Source organism: Catharus ustulatus, chromosome Z (assembly GCF_009819885.2).
Source record: "Catharus ustulatus isolate bCatUst1 chromosome Z, bCatUst1.pri.v2, whole genome shotgun sequence".
Classification (NCBI taxonomy): domain Eukaryota; kingdom Metazoa; phylum Chordata; class Aves; order Passeriformes; family Turdidae; genus Catharus; species Catharus ustulatus.
In genome coordinates, this window is record NC_046262.2 from 26686415 (window position 1) to 26707266 (window position 20852).

Genomic DNA, 20852 nt, shown 5'->3' on the forward strand with positions numbered 1-20852 from the left:
GTGACACTATGGAGATGTGATTTCACCTGTGCCCTGCTCTCAGGGCTTCTGGAAATTGCAGGTGCTCCTTGTGCCATGCAAAATGCAGTGAAGTAAGACCCTCTGGGCAGTGTTCACAGCTTGTGTGTCTGTGTTTGCAAATATTTCATTGGAAATGCCATGCTGTGGGAGTAGAGTGAGAGAAGAGGTGAGATCCTGTGCCTGGGATTCCTTTGTTGCCTGTAACACAGGTAGGGTCTGTTCTTGGGACAGGTGTGTCTGTGCAGGTGCCAGTGTGGTGGGAGAAGCACGAGCTGCAGGCACAGGTGGAGGGAGTCTTCAGCTAGGGAATGTGTTCTGTGAGGAAATAAAGCTGAGTGAGGTTGTGTTGATGCCTGAGGAGAAGGTGGGAGGGGGGGAAGGTCAGGCTGCAAGGCAGTGAGGTGGTGGTTGGGTTACATCACTTTTTAGAAGCTGTTACAGGAAAGCTTCTTGGGCGTGAGGAGTGATTGCTTTTGTCCATGAGAGCACACAGCTCTAGATGGCTATTTGAGACAGCAGTCCTGTTATGAAGGATGGACACATTCTTTTCAAGACTTAGGAACAAGTTGGGTGGTTTTTTTCCTATAAAAATTGTATTTGGGTGAAATGTACCCAAAACCAAAGAACACATTTTTTCTCTGCTCTCTGATTTGAAGTACCCTGTTTCTTAGCCACTCTAAAATAATTCCACACCCTGTGTGTGCACACATACCCTCTCTGGGCAGGAAGGGCAGCCCCTGCTCTCCAGAAGCAAATGGATGGTGCATTGCATGGTGGCTCAGCTGCCAGTATCTCTCAGGCATCTGGAGATGTCTGACCTGACGCCTCTTTGTGACTCCACATGGAAGGAAAGGAAGGCATGGAAATCTGGGGTGGCAAACCCTGTTCTGCTGCCTCAGTGCCTTTGGGGATGTGAAAGGCTTGTGCTGCAGCACTGTGCTGCTTGAAGGAGGGGGTTTGTGCTCTGGAGAGGGGAGAATAAAATTGGTGGTACATGGTGAACTGTTGAGTTCCTGTTTGTCTGGTACACCTGAGGGTAAAATGGAAAGAAATACATGGTGTCAGGATGCCTGATGGATGTGAGAAGAGTTGGATTGAGGCACACAGAGAAGACATAAAGTGAGATGTTAATCAGTAACAAGCTGAGTCATCTTGCAACAGCTTGCAATGCCAAGTAGAAATGTACACAGCATGAAAGGAAGGAATGTGCACAAGTGTGTTTATTCCAAGTACAGAAGGACTTTCCCTCATTCTCATACTCAAAAAAAAGGGCATTTTATTACTTTTGAAAAGAAGTAACAGAATGTAGTAGGAAATGTGTCCCTATGCCTTTTGTCCTCTATAATGTTCTTCAGATGAAATAGCCTTGGTTGAAGTGCCTGGTAATCAACCAGGGCTGCTTACCCAGCCTGGGTTCTGGACATCAGTGCTCTTGATCCCACCTGCTGCATCTTCAGGGTCTTTTAAATGACCTCTTCCTGATTTCTTGTCCGAAAAAGGGCTTCAAGCCAGTCAGTTTATCAGAGAAGGGCTCATTAACCTAGAATGATGTATCTTACTATGAAGGAAAGAAAGCAAAACAAATAGTATTCCTATTGTTTTTCCAGCACAAAGTCTGGTTTGTTTCAAGGAAGTATCTGGTCCTTGACATTTCATTTTCTTACTGTTGGCTCTGAATTACTCACCTGAGACTGAGCTGCAGGTGTCTTCAGGTTCAAATGGAGCAGAAAAATCTTGCTTCTCAGATTTCAATGAAATTAGTGTGCTGTAAGACCAGAAACTATATATATATTTTTTTTCTTTTCCAGCAGGAGAGATAGGTGGCTGAAATTGCAGTGTGGGAGAGTAGAAAGGAAAGGATGGGGACAAAGGGATGAAAAATTTGTGTACAAAAACACAGCTGGCTAGGCTGCACATCTCCAGTGCATTGAGCTGTGTGTATCTAGAGAGTGATAACACCAAAAAAAATTGTTTCCATTGCCTGTGTTTGTTCAGTTGGCCTGTTGCCCAGTTGTATTCATGCAGTTGTGAAGATGTGGTCTGGGTGCTCCTGCTTCACTCTGGATAAAGCAAAGATGAAGAGAAGTTACTAGTGTAACTGGAAAGGGGCAATGAGATTAGAGCTGCTTTGGGTGTGACACAAGTTTAAAGCTTGTCCTTCCTCATTAAAAAAATACGCCCAAAAATACTCATTTAAATAACTCCATGGTTTTTGTCCTGGCTAAAATGAGGGACATCTCAGTCATAAATGGAATGAAAATGAGAAATATATGTTGGATTACCAAGTCCTTGTTCAGGCAGGTGGATGTTTTATTTACATTTTTAATGACTGTGGTGTCCCTTTGCCACTCTAAAATGCTACAGCTAAGTGTAGATGTTTCAGAGAATACTTAGTTCAGGATGTATCTGCCTAATGACAGTCCAGAGTTTTGACGTTTGCTATTGGAACTTTTATTATTTGTATTGTGATAGTACTAACAGAGCAATCTTTGCAGAATGCCTGAGATCTGTAGTGTGAAAAGTGTGCTCAACTCTTTTTATGGAGTATTTTTTCCATTGTTTCTTCTGTGTGCCTCATCTCTTGTTTTGGTCCTATATCCAAGTAGCTTTTTTTAGCCTTTGATCCAAGATAACTGACACTTAAAAAAACAGTCTTGCTTCCTTGCTTTTAAAGTGCCTTAGCTACCCATGTCTTAAACTGGCATGTCACTTGCAACTGCATTCTGGTCCTGCCCTTACAGCAAGGCATGTCTAACCTGTTGCAACTTGTTCAGAAATAGTTTATTTCAGGGAAACTCATTCAACTAAGAGATATGAGATCTCTTCTCATTACACGTTTGAAAGCATCTATGCCTTTGGCATGCTGACCTCCCACCAGACTCGCTGTGCAGGGTAGCTTGGTGCTCTGAAAATTAGTTAGGAGAGGACAATGGCGCTTTAATTTTTCCTTGCTGCTGATAGAGAAAATATAAAGATGATTGTGTCTTTTAATGGCTTTTTTCAAAACAAATGAAGCCCATTCTTAAAATGCTATCAAGTGCTTATTCCTAGATAAGCAGGGACTTTTCAGCTAGCTGCTTTGCAATGCCTGCGTGAGGACGAATTAATTAGCAACCTTCTTGCTAGGGGGTGTCCTCTTTCACTGTTCTCAGATTGCAGAGGGTAAGAATGAGAAAAAAAACCCACCTGATTTTCTTTTCGTGATTTGATACTGGCCCACCCGAGACAGCTTGTGCCGAGCATTCTGGTTAGAGTTCAGCAGAAGTTTCCACCAGGCAGGGCCTTGGCAGACCTGGGTGTTGCCATTTCCACCTTGCGCCCTTTGCCTGTGCTTGGTGCGGTGCTGCTGGGAGGTGTTGGGGACAAAGACAAAGGGCATGGCTGCTGCAGTGGGAAGGGTGAGGATCAGCATTGCCACTGCAGGCTGCAGCTTTGCTTCTGCCCATGAGGTTTCACCAAGGGGTTATTGTGGCTCGGGGACTGAAAAACCCAACACTTTCTCCAAACCCTCCCAAACCCTCCCTCTCTCTGTAGGACTTGACTGTTACAGCAAGAAGTTGCCTTTCCCTTGGCTGCATTTTGTTCACCAAACGTTGCTCTAACAAAGCAAGTTTTTAATTACTGTTTTGATAAACATGGATATTTGTTGATAAAAAAACCTTTTTCCACCGACACAGGAAAAATGAAATTTCTGCAGCAACCTCTAGAAAAACAACTTTTCACTTTTGGTTGTGGTTGAAGCTGTTTCGTGGCAGTGTATCTTTGAGTGTATCTACACGTCTCGCCCGTCACTCCCTGAGACCTGTTGGTGCTATTGTTGCAGGAGATTTTTTTGTTTATAGTACAGCTATATTAGCATAGCAGGGTACAGGCTACTGCTCTTGTCCCCTGGGGTTTCTGCGAAGGTCACAATGGAGGGGCTGGAATTCCTGCCTTAATTACATTGCAGCAGAATATCCATGCTGGTTTTCCCAAAAGATTAACAGAATGATACTGCACTGCTTTGAAATGTGATCTCAGAGCATCCAGCTTTCAGGACAGCTTCTTTCATGTTTAACACATGCTTGGATTTTGTGTATTTTTAAATAACTAATTACTGCTCCTTGGAGTAAAATGTCAGTGGTAGTTTATCACGTTGGTTGTTTGCTATTGCTTTTGTCTTTCTTACCAGAAGCCTTCAGTGCTCTCCTGTGGACTCGCAGTGAAGAGAGACTTTGTTTTCCTGGTAATATTTTGAAATAGCTAAACTGCATGTGTTATGCAGTTGCTGTAATGTCAGGTAAGGTGCATCTCTATGGATTTGAAAAGCAGATACACGGTGATTCGGCTTGATAGGCTGCAGAGATGCCTGCAGAATTGCAGTGAAACTGAAGGCACAAATGTTGCTGTTCTTTTGGGGAAAGCATGCTAGAGAGAACGCTGTACCTTTTGCCCCTTTATATATGGCTTGGCTCCCAGAGCAAGTAGATTGGCTCCAATTCAGCTATACTGTGAAAATACTGTGGTATCAGAGTATCTGCTCCATTGTGAGCAACTGGTTTATTGGTGGTGAGCCCTGGCATGGTCACAGAGCAGGGACACTTTGTAGGTGCCCTTGTTTCATATGGTGTCTGGTTTTTCTCTATGGTCTTGGTCTGAGGTGGTGCTGGAGTACCTCAGAATGATCTGTCTTTATCTTAACTTCTGTGTGCTAAGAGTACTTCCAAACCAGGCTGCACCTCCAGGGAAAACATGAACAAATGTGTTTTCACTGCTGTTTCCCCCCAAAGTAGTTTAGTCTCCAATCGCTCTGGAAATACCCATTCTTTTAATAATGATACAAGGATCTCTCTTTCCTTCTTTCTCTGAGCACTTAAGTACTGAGAAGCAAGACTGGAACACTTGTTTATGCACCTGAATTACCCCTCCTCCCTTTTACCCCAAATTCTCGTGCACATACAGACAGGCTATACATGACAACATTTTTTTGGATGGAAGCCTGCAATAATATTGTTTTCTTTTTGTCACTGCTGATGAAAGTGCCATGAAGACACTCGCTGCAGGGCAGAGCAGGGAGGTGTTCAGGTTTCTAGTGCCTACTCCAGATGTTTATGCAATGTGCCTAAGCTTGCTGTGGAATACAAAATATTTGTGAAAGGCCCCCAGGTCTATCCATGGATAAGCTATTTGTCCAGGTTTTCTGAACAAAGCAGGAGAGAGAGCTTAACTGACAAGCCCTAATTAGCTCAGTTCTCTAGCAACTCTTTCCCAGGAGAATGACTTGGGGAAGGCTGTTATCAAACTACTTTGAAACTGGATTCTTAAAACTATAATGTTGACTTTTCCCTTTATTTGTGTTTACTGGAATAGCAAATACTGAAACAGACTGGAGAAATTCCTGCTCTTGAACAGTGGTAATTAAATTATTGCAACCAACACTTGATGCAAACTGAGATCTTTGTTCTGTTTCTTTGCTACAAGCCACTTTTGTTTGACTTAAAGCATTTTCATTGCATACCTCAGACCTTTTGAATAGATACTTTAGGTTAGGCTCAAGATGGTCGCTCTGTCATCTTTTAAATTATTTTTTAGTTTATGTGGAAGAGGGAGATAATCTTCAAAATAAAGCTGTCCACATTTTTCACACACGTGTAAGAAAGTACACAGGTTTTTTACACTCTGCCCTAATCATTGTTTACAAGAACATTTAAAACTTAATCTCTAGTAAAATAACACTGGTTAAAATAACACTGATCAATTTTCATATCTTGAGATTTCAAATACATGTGGAAAAGACCGCCTTGGAGTTTTACTTTCTGTGAAGTTACTGTGGCAACTTGCATTCTCTGACATATGTGGTTATCCTGAATAAAGGGAAAATGCATTGCTGATGCTACAAAATCTTGACTTAAAATATCAAGAGATGCTTCACTGTGTGCATTGCTGATTTCCAAAGTTTTGGAAGTATGTGATGATGAACAAGAGATGCAGGGACCTGGACTACTTGAAAAACAAAGCAGAAGGATGATTGTAGAATTATTCATGTATCTTTGTGGGAATAGTGTTCCAGATGCATGCATTGTCCCTGATGCCTGGGGAATTAGCTGAAATTAATACCTTGTATTCCACATATATTTGTGCCAAGCACCAAGAGTGAAACGGGCTGAACCAAGAATGCTGGAAGTTCCATTATAGCAAGGTTAGTCAGGTCAGTTGACCAGAGCAGCAACGTGTAAATGTTGGTATTAAAGTAAGTTCAGGGTTGAGTTCGGAACGTCTATAGATGTTGCTGCATCTCTCTTGGTCAGGAGTGCAGCTAGGTCTTGATTTTGAGGAATCTTAGAGCTAAGTTTTGAGAACTTAGCTAGGGAAGACTATTATTTGATATGTGTATGCCGTTCATCTGTCTTGTGAGCAGCATTTTTCCCTCTTCAGAAAAAATTGCATTTTGTGTTGTTAGCCTTAAAAAGTACTGAAAGCCTTATAACTACTGAAAATGTTGTATATTTCACAGCTACAACTGTGAATATTGGCTTGTAGTATTTAATTTTTCTTGTAGTTCTGCCACCCAGAAGTTGAGTGCTGCTTTATACTTGAAGGGAGGACAAGGCTGTGTGCAGAGGACACTCAGTATGCCTGGTGTGAAGGAGGAGGCAGCTATGATGTGAGCTGTGGATGCCTCTGGAGTCAGGAGCAAGCACGATCTCTTTTCTTTATGTTTCATCTGTCATTTACCTTCCCGTGGGGTTTTATCCCACCCAGCCCTCTGGATGGTCTGATTGTGCGCTGGGTTTGCTGAGGACAGGCAGGCATCGCACAAGTGTGTGGGCATCACCTGCAGAACGGGCGGATGATGGATGATGGGATGTGGTTGGTGCTACAGCAGGCCTGCTCAGAAGTGAGCATCCACATGAGTGGGTGCAATGGGTTTGTGGGGTTGAAGGAAAACAAAATTAAAATGTTGTCAGTGGTGGGGCAGAAAGCTCAAAATTTATGGTTCAGCCCGCTGAAGTCTTGGCTTTGAGTTGGCAGCACTGACATTTTATCTTGGTAACATATTCACAGTTAACTCCAGAGGAAATTTCTCTGGCCCTAAGAAATTTTGTTCTCCTGAGACCTCATGAGAAAATCTTTGCAATTGATGGTTGGGATATGATCTAAGCCTGGAGTGTCAGTGTGACTTTTCCATTCATATTAGTTTACGGATGAAAGAATGCGTGGCAAATACCCAGAGTAATTATGCATGTTTCTAATGTTTCAGCTTGAATAATACCGCCCACCTTCCCAGAGAGGTCAAGTTACTGTTTCAGGCAGTGCAGTTAAATAATGTACCGTGTGCCAGAGAGAAACGGTGGACTAACAGCCCTGTAAGTTTTTAATACCGTTGCTGGTTTTTTGTTGGGTTTGGTTTTTTTTTTCCTCTTTCAGGAAATAGTGAAATCAGATCAGGTTTGTGTCACTGGGTAGGTTTCGGATTTACAATCTAATGGACTATTTAAAATGTATCTAAATGGGAGAGTACTTGTGGCTTGAAGTAGGGATTTGTTTTTGAATGGCAGTACTTAATGTCAACGGAGTATTAAATGTGTGTGTGTGTGTGTGTGTGTGTGTGTGCCTGGTTGGGTCTCTTTATGGTGCAGAAACTGTTTGCAAACTGCTGCAACAACCTGGACAGCCCCACACAAGTCAAACTCTGCTCGGCAAAAGCAGTAGTGGGATGGCAATTTAAATTGGTGATTTTTCATCCGTGGTGACCCAGAGTACCTGCAAGCACGCTGAGATGATAAAGCAAAGCTTGTGCTGACTTTTTCATCTGCATTTCCATTCTGTGCTCTCCCTCCCCTGCCTTTTGCTGGCTACCCTCGCAAATAAGAGCCTGGAGCTTTTCAGGAAGAATTGGTTGAGGTTCGCATTGCTTACTGACCTTCATGTTTTATGCACTGTGTGGGTGGATGGAACTTTTGCATGTAGGTGACACTTTTTAGCTGTTCAAGAGAAGCATACAGCGACAATCACACTTGTGCACACGTGTGTTTTCACCAATCTACTTTGAAAGATTGTTGTTAGACTGCAACCTTAATGTCTGTGAGCTGGAGCATGAAAATCTAGTGTTTAAGATTCTGGGAGCAGGGGCAGTGGTGTTCTGTATGTGGAGAGAGAGAGTGAGTGTATTAATATTTTAAGAAGAGTCTCTCTACTAAAATTTTGGCAGAAAGGACAAGGAATATTGATGGATGAGAGGCTGGACATGACCCAGCCATGGCACTCCCAGCCCAGAGAACCAAATGTGTCCTGGGCTGCATCCAGAGCAGTGTGGGCAGCAGGGCAGGGAGGGGATTCTGCCCCTCTGCTCTGCCCTGGTGAGACCCCACCTGCAGTGCTGCACACAGCTCTGGGGTCCCTGCATGGGAAGGACATGGAAAGGTTGGAGTGAGTCCAGAGGAGGGACACCAAGGTGGTTAGAGGGATGGAGCACTTATCCTATCAGAAAAAGCTGAAAGAACTGGGATTGTTTAGCCTGTAAAAGAGGCTAAATTCCTGCCTTTCAGTATCTGAAGGGAACCTACAAGAAAGATGGAGAGGGACTTTTTACAAGAGCATGTAGACAGGACAAGGGGAATGGGTTAAAATTGAAAGAAGATAGGTTTAGATTAGATACTAAGAAAAAATTCCTTACTGTGAGTGTGGTGAGACCCTGGAAGAGATTGCCCAGAAAAGTTGAGGATGCCTCATCCCAGGAAATGTTCAGGGCCAAGCTGGATAGAGCTTGGAGCAAGCTGGTCTAATGAAAGGTGTCCCTACCTGTGGCAGGGGGACTGGAACTAGGTATCTTTAATATCCCTTCCAAGTCAAACCATTTTTTCATTCCAAAAATATTTCCATTTGTGTATGCTGGCTTTAGTAGAGTTCCTAATCAATGCCATTGCTGAATATGCAAGCCATGGTAAGAAGAGAAGAACATCCTGACCACCACTGCCTGGTGTCCTGCTTGTCCTTGCCTTGTCTTCCTTATGCTAGGACGAACTGCTTTATTTCTTAGGGACACTGACAAATGTCTTACCATGACTGGGTTTGAAGTTTAATTGAGGGAAGGCTGTTCTGTTGAGACCTGGTGGTGGAATTCTGGGGAATTCTCTGTCCTTTTCCTTGGAGGCCAGGTACTCAGTTATTTAATTTTCCTGGTCATTGAATCCTTGGAAATGCTTTTTTTTTTGTCTACCATCTCTCATCTAAAATGTCTGGTTTACTGTTTTGTCTAGAACATGGTGCTCTTGAAGGCACAAGAACATAGAGGACAGTAATTTCACTATTATAAGCCGCACCTGATTATAAGCCACAAGTTACAATACAGAGTGTGATAAAAGGTATCTGTTCTATCACCATCTGTTGAGGGTGGGGACAGTGATCCTTATCTCCGTGGGAGATATTCTGCTAATGGGCCATCCACTGAAACCAGGCAGGGCATTGTTCTTTATCTTTTCACAACCCATCCTTCCTCCATGAGTCATTTTCTGCTAATGGCCATTGAGTCCCACTGTGTGACTGATAAAATTACTGCATCCCATTGAAAGTTGCTCCAGCCAGGGGGAAGAGCCCAACATTTTTTACCAAGATAAAAACAGAGGTTTTGGGACACTAAGGTAGCCCCTTTCTCCACTAGACTACAGAGGAAAACCGGATTTCTCCACATCACCACTGGTCCTCCACAGGGAAACTGCACCTTGTACAGGAGCACTGCTTCAACTGAATCACATCTGTCACTGCAGGAGGATGCAGCCACCATTTAATGGGACTACTACCAACACCCTGCCTGACAGGGTGTCAGGTTGTACTCTGACTTTGTCAGGGTTTGGAGTTTGTTTCTTTGTAGTACTGTATTTCTATTTTAATTTCCCTAGTAAAGAACTGTTATTCCTAATTCCCATCTCTTTGCCTGAGAGCCTCTTAATTTCAAAATTATAATAATTTGGAGGGAGGGGGTTTACATTCTCCATTTCAAAGAGAAGTTCCTGCCTTTCTCAGCAGACTCCTGTCCTCCAAACTAAAACAGCAACTTTTTGTACTTTGTCCATATATAAGGCACACCTGATTATAAGCCGCACTTTGGGTTCGGACCAAAATTTTAGTCAAAATGGTGTGGCTTATAATCGTAAAATTACTGTAGTTATTCTAGATTAGTTTGCTTCAGAGGAGGTAAATTCAGAATGACCTTAGTTTTAGTTCTTCAAGTAATTGATTCAGAACATCTTATGAAACAGCTGTGCTTTTTTCTTTTTTTTTTTCTTTTTTTTAGTCACAAGGGAAACAGTATTGCTGTGACAATGGCCCTCAGCAATACGTGACTTTTGAAGACCCTTCTTGTTGCAGTCTGCTGTAGTGAGGAGTGTGCCACCCAAGCACTGTGCAGCTTGGGGCTCATAAATTCATTGTGTTTTCAGAGCTTTAGGCTGAAATTATGATGGAGACTTTTCTTCTCATCTTGGTTCAGTGTCACAACTTCCACAGAACTATTAGCAGGAACGTGTGGAGAGTGTTGAGGATCGTTCCCAAACAGAGCTGGATTTTGAATGCTAGTCTACCATGGCGCTTCCAAAATTCCTTTAGGAGTATAAACTTTAGCATATCACTAGGAAGATTTTTGTAAGAAACACTGGAAAATCCCTAAAGGCAGCTTGGTAACATGTATATGGAAAGCTCAAGCTGCAAAGAAGTGACCTGGTCCAGGGTTGACTTGGTGCCAGAGGAAGATGTGAGCTCTGTTGTTGATTTTTCACTCTGACTCAAAGTCTCAGGATATTGCTTGTCCCTAAGTAAGGGGAGCTTCAGGCCTTCAGGCCTAGATATGGAGATGGATATGTGAGGGACAGGAATTCCCTAAGATGCAGGTTCTTGGCATGCTTCTACAGCAGACCAGCTGCCTATTGTTAGCTATGGCTGTGTTACACTCATGAAGATGTGTAGTGATGACTGACATCTGGGGAATGTTTTCATATTCTGTGAGCATGGGGAAAGAGCACAAAGAGGAGTTTTTATAGATATTTGCTTTTGTCACTTGAAATCTAGCAACTAAACATTTTTGGGAATCACAAAGGTTATTAGTGTTTTAGATCTGCTGCTGCTGGAGACCATGTCTATCAATTCTGTATTTTTAACTGAATTTTAAAGGTTAAGATATTTAGTGAAATATCTTTTGCCTTCTAAAAGCTTCTGGGACCCTTTTCCTCCCTTCATCTGCTTGTCCAGCTGTCATGGGACCAGAGGAGTAAGCAAGTGTCTCTCCTCAGGAGCATCATGTGTCTCACCAACAGGTGAGAGGCTGTCTCACCTGGGAACAAGGCAGGCAAGATAGTGTTTTATAATCCCTTTCAGTTTTTATTCCCTGCCTTTGCAGCTTCTTTTTATTGCAAGACAAAAGACATACCTTCATGCCCTTTCCTAATCTCTGCTTGCGTTAAGGAAGCAAGCGCAGATTCATCATGTGTGTTGTTGCTTATCAGCAGTATTTTATGGTATGGTGATGTAAACAAGCAAAGGATATAAGTGGATAAGAGATATATAAGAGATAAGTACAGGACATAATTGGTGTATGGAGGAAAGTTAAAAGCAGAAGATAGGTAGCTGGGGGGCTCTTTCCAGTTTTCCTTCTTTATTGAACCACTTTTTTAGGCAACTTCATGTCAGTGCTTCTGCTGTGACCCTCTCTTCTCCCTCTGCACTCTTCGCCTAACATCAAGTAACCCATCTAAACTGGTCTTGTAAAATACATCTTGCTTTGAAACCATAGAAAATTCATTATATTTTAAAATCTGGGCTAAGATTTGATAGCTGAGTTTTGCAGTTATAGAACAAGGACTTATGTCTGCCTGCACATAGGCATGAGTGGAAAAAAAAGTCCTCACAAACAAAACTTGGGTGTGTTAATGACTTCATCTCCTCAGTCACTGGGTGTGAATCCCTATGCAGGTGAAGTCCAAGAGCAGCAGTCCCCTGCAGACGAGAGAAAAGAAAGTTCTGGGTGAATTTTAGCACTGCCGGTGAAGCTTCATCTCTGGCAGCAACCTAAGTTGTTGGAGTGGATCTTTGTTCTGTTTGTTTTCACAACTTTGCCCATATCTGGTTAAGACTCAGATCTGTCTGCCAGCTGAAGGTCTCCATTGCAGTGGTGGTTGTGTTATGGTATTGCTTGTCCCACCAAGCAAAGGTCTCCTCTCACAAAGCCCAGCGTGAACTCCAGAATTTCTGTGGGGAGGGTTCTGGAGGAGGGAGTGGAACATGTGTCTGACCTTTGTGGAACATGTGTCTGACCTTTGAGTGTCCACTGAATGCTGAGTTAACTTCACCTGATGTGACAACTAAAGCTATTAAGATTCAGTGCACATTTGTATGGCTTGCTGGGTTTTGTCACCACCTTGACTAGTTTTTGTTGTTTGGTGAAGTGTTGACCTATATTGTCACTTTTACTGTGTACAATTCTCAGTCGGCCTGTGGGTAAAAAAAAATAAAAATTTGAAGGAGGGAGTCTTTTATTGGGCAGTGTTAAACTCAGATGTACACCATATGTTTTGACAAAATTTGCGAATATTTTTGAAATGGGTTGGTAGCAAATGTCTTTTTATGACACCTTTCTATTTTTCTATGAGCTGAAATACTAGTAAGTGTGAAAGTGTGAAAACTGCTACTTTAACACTTATTTATCAATGGAATTTAATTTTCCATAAGTGAATTATTATAGTTTTTATAGTGTTTTATTCATCTGTGCTGCATCTGGCAGGCTTAGAGTGTTTGTCCTTTCTGCTGAGACCATGAAAATCTCAAGGACTCTTGATACTGTTTAATCGATGTGATTTCTCCCTGTCTCAAGGCAATGCACTCTGTTAGACTGTTGTCCCTGTGCTTTTGCTGCAAGAAACAGCCTGCGTGTTGAAACCAGCCACCAGCTCCTGAACACTATGGTACAAACCCAAGGTGAAGCTGCCCTTCGTTGTGCTGTGACCTCTGTGCAGAGCTGAGAGACACGTGAGAAGCCAGCCTTGCCCGCCAGCTTCTAGCTGAGCTGGTGTATCCCATTTACCTGCAATGTGAGCCATCTCACTTAAGTACATCCTGAATTCATGGGACTGTGTTTTGCAGGAGGTCTGTGTCTGTCAAGAGAGGCCATAAGAACAGGACTGTCTCGGAAATTACTGATTTTTAAATATGTATTTGTGGGGAGCAGAAAGAGGGGACTGAATAGGGGCTCTGCAAAATCTGAAATTGTCTCTTCTGCATGGCAGTAGAACACTTCCCTGACTTTGGTTTGTTTGTGCCACAGGGGATGATTCTTCTGTGTCTTTTCATTCTTTATTGTGGACAGGTATGAGGCTGTGTTCTGCTGCAGGCTGTATTATGTATCAGGTGTTCCTTATTCTCTCTGGTTGTTCAAAGACTAGTTCCTTTTGGGACAGGCTCTTTAAGCCACTGCTGAGTGCATTATTCCTTACTGCATATGTTTTAACAAGTCAAAAGAAGATCAAAGTCCAATTTCAGTACGTGAAGAGCATGTCTTGGTACTAAGAGGTGGCATCAGGTACAGCAGATAAAGTGTTCTGGCTTTAGCCCAGGACTTGTTTTATCTCCAGAAAGTTGAAAGTACCCTGCTAACAACCACACTACTATCTGCTATTTGGAGATTACTAAATGGAGAACATTTACACTAGTGCTAGAGGGTTTCTCCTTGGTCTGTATTAAATGTGGTGCTAATTGCCGCAGCTGATTGTCAGACAATCACCATTATCATTACACATACTCTCTGAGGTGCTGACCTGAACCTTTTTTTCTGGAGCCCAGGCGTCTGTCTGTAGGTATACCTCACACATTCCTCTGCCTAGCAGATGAGGATGCTCAGTAATTGCTTGTTGATTACTGTTCGTCAAGAATTGGTCACTGTGCAGCTCAGTGTTGTGTGCTGAAGATCGTAGATTTCAATAAAACACACAGCTTCTGAGAGGAAACACCCCTCTCTGGAGGGCTCATCTTTGATGTAAGACTCCTCCATGTGAAAGAGGCTGCTTGGGGTGGGAGGCGGGTATCCAAATGGCGATACATCGACATTGGGAGATTCCCGACGCACAGCAGTCATGTTACTGTGGTGCCATGCTCGGATTAATTAGTGTCTCTGAAGCGCTAATTAGCATGGTGCTTTGTGCCACCCAGACATAGCCTTAGTTATTTCCTTTAGTGAATATGAGAACTTATGTCAGTGAAATGTACCAAGGCTGAAGAGTTCTTTTGCCTACTTTTAGGCTTTCTGCCCCAAAATGTAGAACGTGCTCACCAGCAAGTAGTGCCTTCACCACTGAAAATGTTACATTCAAACTTATTTTAAAATAATGTCTCCTTCACACCGAGAATGTAACTACCCTGTGGTGCTACACAGGACATCTCTAGCTGACTTAGCAGTGCTTGTTGGACACAGCCTCTGAGGCATATCTCAATAAGCTATCCAGGCATGTCCTTGCGGTTGAGGGGGCTGGTGTTTTTTCAGGCCAGCATAAATTCTTCTTTAGATAAGTGAATCAGGCTGCTGTCTCCTGGAGGGAAGTGTGTGTGTTGGAGGAGCATGTGGGCGGAGGTGATGAACAGTGTTAGATTGGAAAAGGAGAGAAGATGGAATACACGTGTTACCCATCTGCAGGGAGCTTGTCAGACTAGCGAATTATTCTGTGAAACACGAGGATCTTTTGTTAAAAATTAACACCATGTCTTTGGGACTTAAAGGATGCATGTTTAGCATAAATCTAAAAAGCTATGAAAGTTAAAACTTGGTGTAAAAATTAGAACTTTTTCAGTAAATCCGCTCCTGTTGTATATTCGATATGTCTGTTCAACTGTTTTACCGTGTTTGTTTTCATTTCTGCTTTTCTTTCCTTGTTACTTTCCTTGATACTCAGTTATGCTAATCTGAGTAAATTTTCTGCCTGGAAATGAAATGAGATTGCAATTTAGAACAATTACTTTTTTATGTGAGATACATACATCCATTTTGAACAGATTAATATTTTGCTTAATGTTACATATATTCTTTTAACTATCCATTATAACAGAATGTTTTCTAATGTTTGGTGTTTTTATTAATACCTGTTAGGTGTGGTTTGTTCTTCCCTTGAGGGGAAAAAATGGGTATACAGTGTACTGTTTTTCATTTTGGTCATGCTTGGATGTGTAGGAGTCAGATGATTGTGTACACATGCATGCTGTGATTTGTTTGGGGTAAAAAGTGAAACTGAAGCATTCTTTCCATCTAGTGTGGAAAACAGACAGGTATGTGGTAAATCTTAGTTCCCAAAGGATTTCTGACTTTCCATCAGTCCTCTTTGACAAAAAGGAGCAATTGCCCCACCATTGTTACTAGTTCATTTTGGGGCTCAAGCCCTTCCTGGTTCTACCCTTTGGTGTTGCACAGTTACTGTGTTTTCAGGCTGTTTGGAACAGGTGTGGGCAAAACTCTCTTCAGCTACATGACACACAGTACCTGGTAGGGAGTTTAAGCTGGCTGTGGGGCAAGGAGCAGAATGTGAAATCTGTTGGAAAAAAATTAACATGTGAGAAATAGCTGAATGATCTTGACTCCATGGTATAGGGACACATGGCAGCAAGGGTTTGAAAGTCAGGTTTTTGTGTCCTTGAATGGTAGCCCAGGGTGTATAACTATTGACTGAACATCTGGAAAATGTTTTATACAGAAGTATAGTGAAGGAGGTTATAGAGAGAAGCAGTGATTGTGTACTTCCTATAATCTGTGAATACAGAGCTCTAAGGATGTAATTTATTTCCCAGAATCTCAAGTTTCCTTATACAATTGCAGTCTTTATTATTATGTAAATAGGGAGGTTTGTAATCAGCTTAGAATATACCCCCATTATAAGAAAGACATTTTTAAGGTATGATGAATAGGTGACTTGCTGTATAAAGCATTCCTATTTTACATAAAGGGCTAAAAGTAAATGTATTCAGAAAGTGTGTTAGAGCAGGGGGTAAGAAATTGACTACCATTTCCTTGGAGTAACTTAAGAACATTGAATACTAATTTAGAGCTCATTTAAGCTTGGGGCTTTTGGATTTCTGGTTTTTTAACACATGTAGGTGTCCAACTTAGTTTCCCCCTCTACTCTTCTCAAACACGTGGACCCTTGTAGTTTCTCTTCAAATGCTACTTTTAATTTTAGTTTATGAATATAGTTAACTGTTAGGAGGCCTTTTTAAGGATTTGTAAGCAGTGTAGAATTGTAACAATGTATTTGTCTGTGTAGGCAGACAGGCATTGGCCTGTGACATGCTTTCAGTGCTAGGTTCTTTATTAATTTATAATATAAACTAATACAAACTAATTTTTACCTGGATGATAAGAAGTGCCTTTTACCTGGAAATAATCCTTAAAACTCTCTTGGGTAACCATGCTAGATAGATATAGGTAAGTTTTTCTGCTGGCCCATCACTCCATGGCTTTCAGATGTCAAAGTGGCATCATTGTGCAAGACCATTGTGCATGGTGCTGATCAGCACATCAGCACTGCCTCAGGGTGGGCTGACAGGCTGCACCTGAGAGTGCTGTGAGGCAGGGTATCAGTGCAAGGAGCCCTGCCGTGTGTGTGGATGTGCCACTAGTTCTGGGAAGTTCGCTCATTCGGAGGATTAAACACACCAAATGGGTTTGCCCTGAAAAACAGATACCTGAATCTTGGTGGGGGAACATCTTTGCTGAATTGCTGTGGAGGAACACAGCTGCCTTATCAGCCCCAGTGGTGCAGGCATGAACTCTGCTGCAGCTGGAGTGTCTTTACTCAGTATGGGTTGAGTGCTTGCAAGATGAGAATTCTCAGAAAAGTCCATCCAGAGAAATGAGCCAAATTCATCTGTAAATGTTTCTCTTTTTCCCATAGTTTATATTGTAGCTCCACGTGTCTTCCACATACATCATGATCCTCGCTTATAACATGCTAATACTTGGCTCACATGGGCTTCTGATGCATTTCCCAGTTCAGACTAATCCAGGTTACAAACATTTACTGCTGTGTTTCTGTAACTGGTGTGGCTGGTGTATCCTGACATGCCTGGAGCTTTGTTTCTGTGCATTCACATGGACTGTTGTTTGAACAAAGATTTAAATTGGGAAGGCAGGGCAGGGTGACACAGCTATTGCAGGATGCATGCTTTCTCTCCACGGTGCTGTAGCCAAAATGTGCTTGAGCATTTCACCTTGGAAACAAAAAATAAGTTAACCTTTCATTTTTGTGGCAATTTCTTTATTGTTCAGCAGCATGGCTCTAACAGGCATCAGCAGTTTTAAACACAAGATATATTGCACAACATATGCAATGTCTAATTGGTGCTTTTTGATTTCTCTTGTAGGATTACTCTCAGGTTCCTGAATGAGTGCTGTCAAATGCTGACACATTGAATTAACTGAATCTACTGCATTATTTCTGAAGCTTAAAAAGGCCTAAAGGAGAGACTGGCACTTCTGTTGCAGTCTTTGAAGGTAAGATATTTCTTTTGTCGGGTCAGAGGGAGGAAGACAGACGTGGTTCCACAAGCTGTCCTGGCCCCACCTCTTGGTCTCTGATCAACCTCTTGGGGTTTAGTCCAATATAGCCAATCTCCAATGGAACAGGGGACAAAATCAGAAGAGTAAAAGTGAAAAACCCGTGCATTGAGATAAAGACAGTTTAATATGGAAAGCAAAGGGCATGCACAGAAGCAAAGCAAAACAAGGAATTAATTCAGTGCTTCCCATGGGCAAGCATGTGTTCAGCATCCCAGGAAAGTCAGGCCCCATCACTCAAAATGGTCACTTGGGAAGACAAACATCATCACTCCAAATGTTCCTCTTCCTTCTTCCCTCCTTATATGCTGAGCATGATGCCATATGGTCTGGAATATCAATTTGGTCAGCTGGGGTCATCTATCCTGGCTGTGTTCCCTCCTATATCCTTGTACACCCCCAGCCTCCTTGCTGGGGGCGTGGTGTGAGGAGCCAGAAAGGCCTTGTCACTATGCATGAACTCAGCAATAACTAAAATGTCCATGTGTTATCAATACTGTTACCAGCAAAACTCCAAAGCATAGCTTCTTATCAGATACTGTGAGGAAAATTAATGCCATCCTAGTAAAAATAAAGCGCAAAACTATATTAATCTGAAGTCTTGTACTGGACCCAGCTATCAGTATTTGTTGGTTATAAGCAAATTTACTGACTTTGGTAAGACAAAATCCATGCAATTTGAAGAAACATTCATGAAGAAACAATTTATTTTTTTCTCCTAAATCACTAATTCTGCACTCTCAAGTGCTTGTATATCTTTCCATTCGCAGTTCTTCCATCTATGTATTAGAGTTATTCAGTAGTAGCTGTCTTCAGTCCTGAAGAGACTGAACCTGAGATCATGAGATCATGCTGAGATCAATTCTCTATCAGGAAAAATAAGGCTATGAAGCTGAACATCACTTGAGCTAGAAAAGTGACCATTCTGCTTTGACTAAAGTTGCTGCTGCCACCTTTCATTAATTACTCATGTTTTCTACACATCTTTTGGATTCATGGCTGCACTGTCAGCTGCACTGTAGTGCTGCTGCATTTTCTCAGCAGCACAGCAGACTAACCACAGAGAGATAGTCAGTCAGTACCATGTTTATGCTGTCCCCAGTGAGCAGCATGGCCTCATGCTCCAGATGTTACAATGACCAGCGACTGGGTCTGAGTACCCCAGCAGGACAGGACTATATAGATTTTTTTCCTCTCTCTTCTGTGGAAAGATCAGGTTAAGAGCAACACCAAAGAGATGATCTGAATTAAATCTCTGAGAAAGGAAACCCAGATAAGTAAAGGCTGTGGAAAGGCATTTTGCTACTGACTCCTGAACAGCCTCAGGTTTGACAGCTGCTGTTTGAAGTGGGAGCTGAATCCTGTTTTTATTTACCCTTAGTGTCTCTGCCTGCCCACCTTATTACATGCACTGCAATGTGCTGTACAGTTGGATGAGAGGTAAGACACACACTAAAACTGAACTCCTCTTTTGAAGAGGAAGGATTTAGTCCCTTGACAATTGTGATTACCTAGGATGGCTAATTGCATTCCTTTTGCAGCTTTAATCAGAGTGCAAACAAGCAGTGGGGACAGCTTGTTTGGCTTTTGAGTGTGAAGTAAATCTGGGCTCAAATTCCTGCCAGCTTATGGAGCAGGTAAAGGGCTCCTGAATCTAGTGATTCCAAAACCGGGGGGATACCAGCTGGTTTTCCTCAAATTTTGAAACTCAGTAAGTGTGGAAAAGCAGATCTCATGCCATTTTTCATCATGGTGTGAATTTGCTATTTAGATGGGCAGGAGGTGTGTGTGTAAGTGAAGGAAATGTATGCACACATGCCCAGAGGGGCTCTCAGGTTGCCTTTGCAGGGTTGCCAGCCCTGCCAATGTGCTGCAGCAGGTGCCAGTAATGAGTGCAGTCACAGCCTGTGTGTCCAGCACGGTGCAGTGGGTGGCCCTGTGAGGTATTGAGGGGAGAGTGCTGGAAGGAAACACATGCAGAGACGAAGAGTGTGATTGCAGAAAGGATGAGAAATCCATAGCAAACTTGTATCTGCTGTCAAGGTGCTGACAATAGGGATAGTTGCTGACTGCCTTGGAACACACAGGAACACCAGGTACAGTCACTGAGACTTGTCACAAGCCTGTGAATATGGACAGGAGCAGGATGAAGTTATTTCCTTTTCAGGTGCTCTGAATTTAGGTACCCTCCGAGTTACATACATACATTTCTGTGTCCTTGCTCGTCCCTACATGGAGTGGCATCATGAGCTGTCCTGTTGTGTCAGTGGCACTGACATAGTTACAGAGGGCATTACCGGCAATAGCCACCACCACAGAGATGTGCTACCAATTAAATGTCAGTACACGAGGTAGGGTTACTAATTAGCAAGTCTGGGGAGAAGTGGACTTAATTTCTCTCTGAAAAACACAATGTTTGTGTGTGGTGCAATGGCACATAACACATAATTTCATTGTGTTCAAGGCATTTTGCATTTGTGCAGATACCGATGCCTTGAAATGCTAGTGTGAACACCTCAGTGCTTTTTGCCAGCACCTCACTGGTGTGATACACTCCATGGAGAGGGCCCAAGAACATTTTGGCTATCTCTGAACTTCACTGAATGTGATCCCTGTGCACATCATTAAAGCACTGCGCTTCTAATAGGACCACAGACTTTGGCAATGTGAGATGAGCAACAGACTTAAAATTAATTTCTATTTATAAAACCATGATTGCTTCATCGGGATTGCCTGGAGTTTCTCAAAGCTATGTCCTGTAGCCTTGATTTAGCTTTGATTTTAGTAAAAAGGAAAGATTTACTGCAATATCATCAGACTTAAGACAGACTGACTTTTCACAGCAGAAACTCACCCTATTTGAGGGAAAAATGTCTAAACAACAATCAACCTTATGAAGAAAGTCTTTCACTTCTGACAGATTAAAATACAGACTGATTGAAATACAAATGCTCAACAATCACCTTGCTTAGCTGATCCTTAGGCTGTAGGTTTTTTGCATTCTGTTTATCTTAGAATCTGGCCTGAGTTTTCTATGCTTGATGGAGCAGTTAAATTGGAGTTTTATACACTGATTAGTTGGCTTCAGAGGTCCCTGATATACTTTCATGTGCAAGGGAGATCTGATTTTTGAGAAAATATGTGTATTGTAAGTGCAGTTAAGCTTTGCTCAAATCCAAATACCACTGAAAAGAGCTGATTTTATTCTCTCAACACCTGCACAATTAAATACACTCACTTTTTTATTTGACCAGGTATTTCCACTTGACTA

General features: G+C 42.3%; 1 protein-coding gene across 1 annotated transcript in view; it reads left to right on the forward strand.

Moving 5' to 3' along the window:
- KANK1 (KN motif and ankyrin repeat domains 1) overlaps window positions 1-20852 on the forward strand; it is a 133789-nt gene that overhangs the window by 15775 nt on the left and 97162 nt on the right. Inside the window, exon 2 of the mRNA XM_033085722.2 lies at window positions 17389-17518. The gene's annotated coding sequence lies outside the window, so the exon portion shown is untranslated. The remainder of the gene's footprint in view (window positions 1-17388; window positions 17519-20852) is intronic.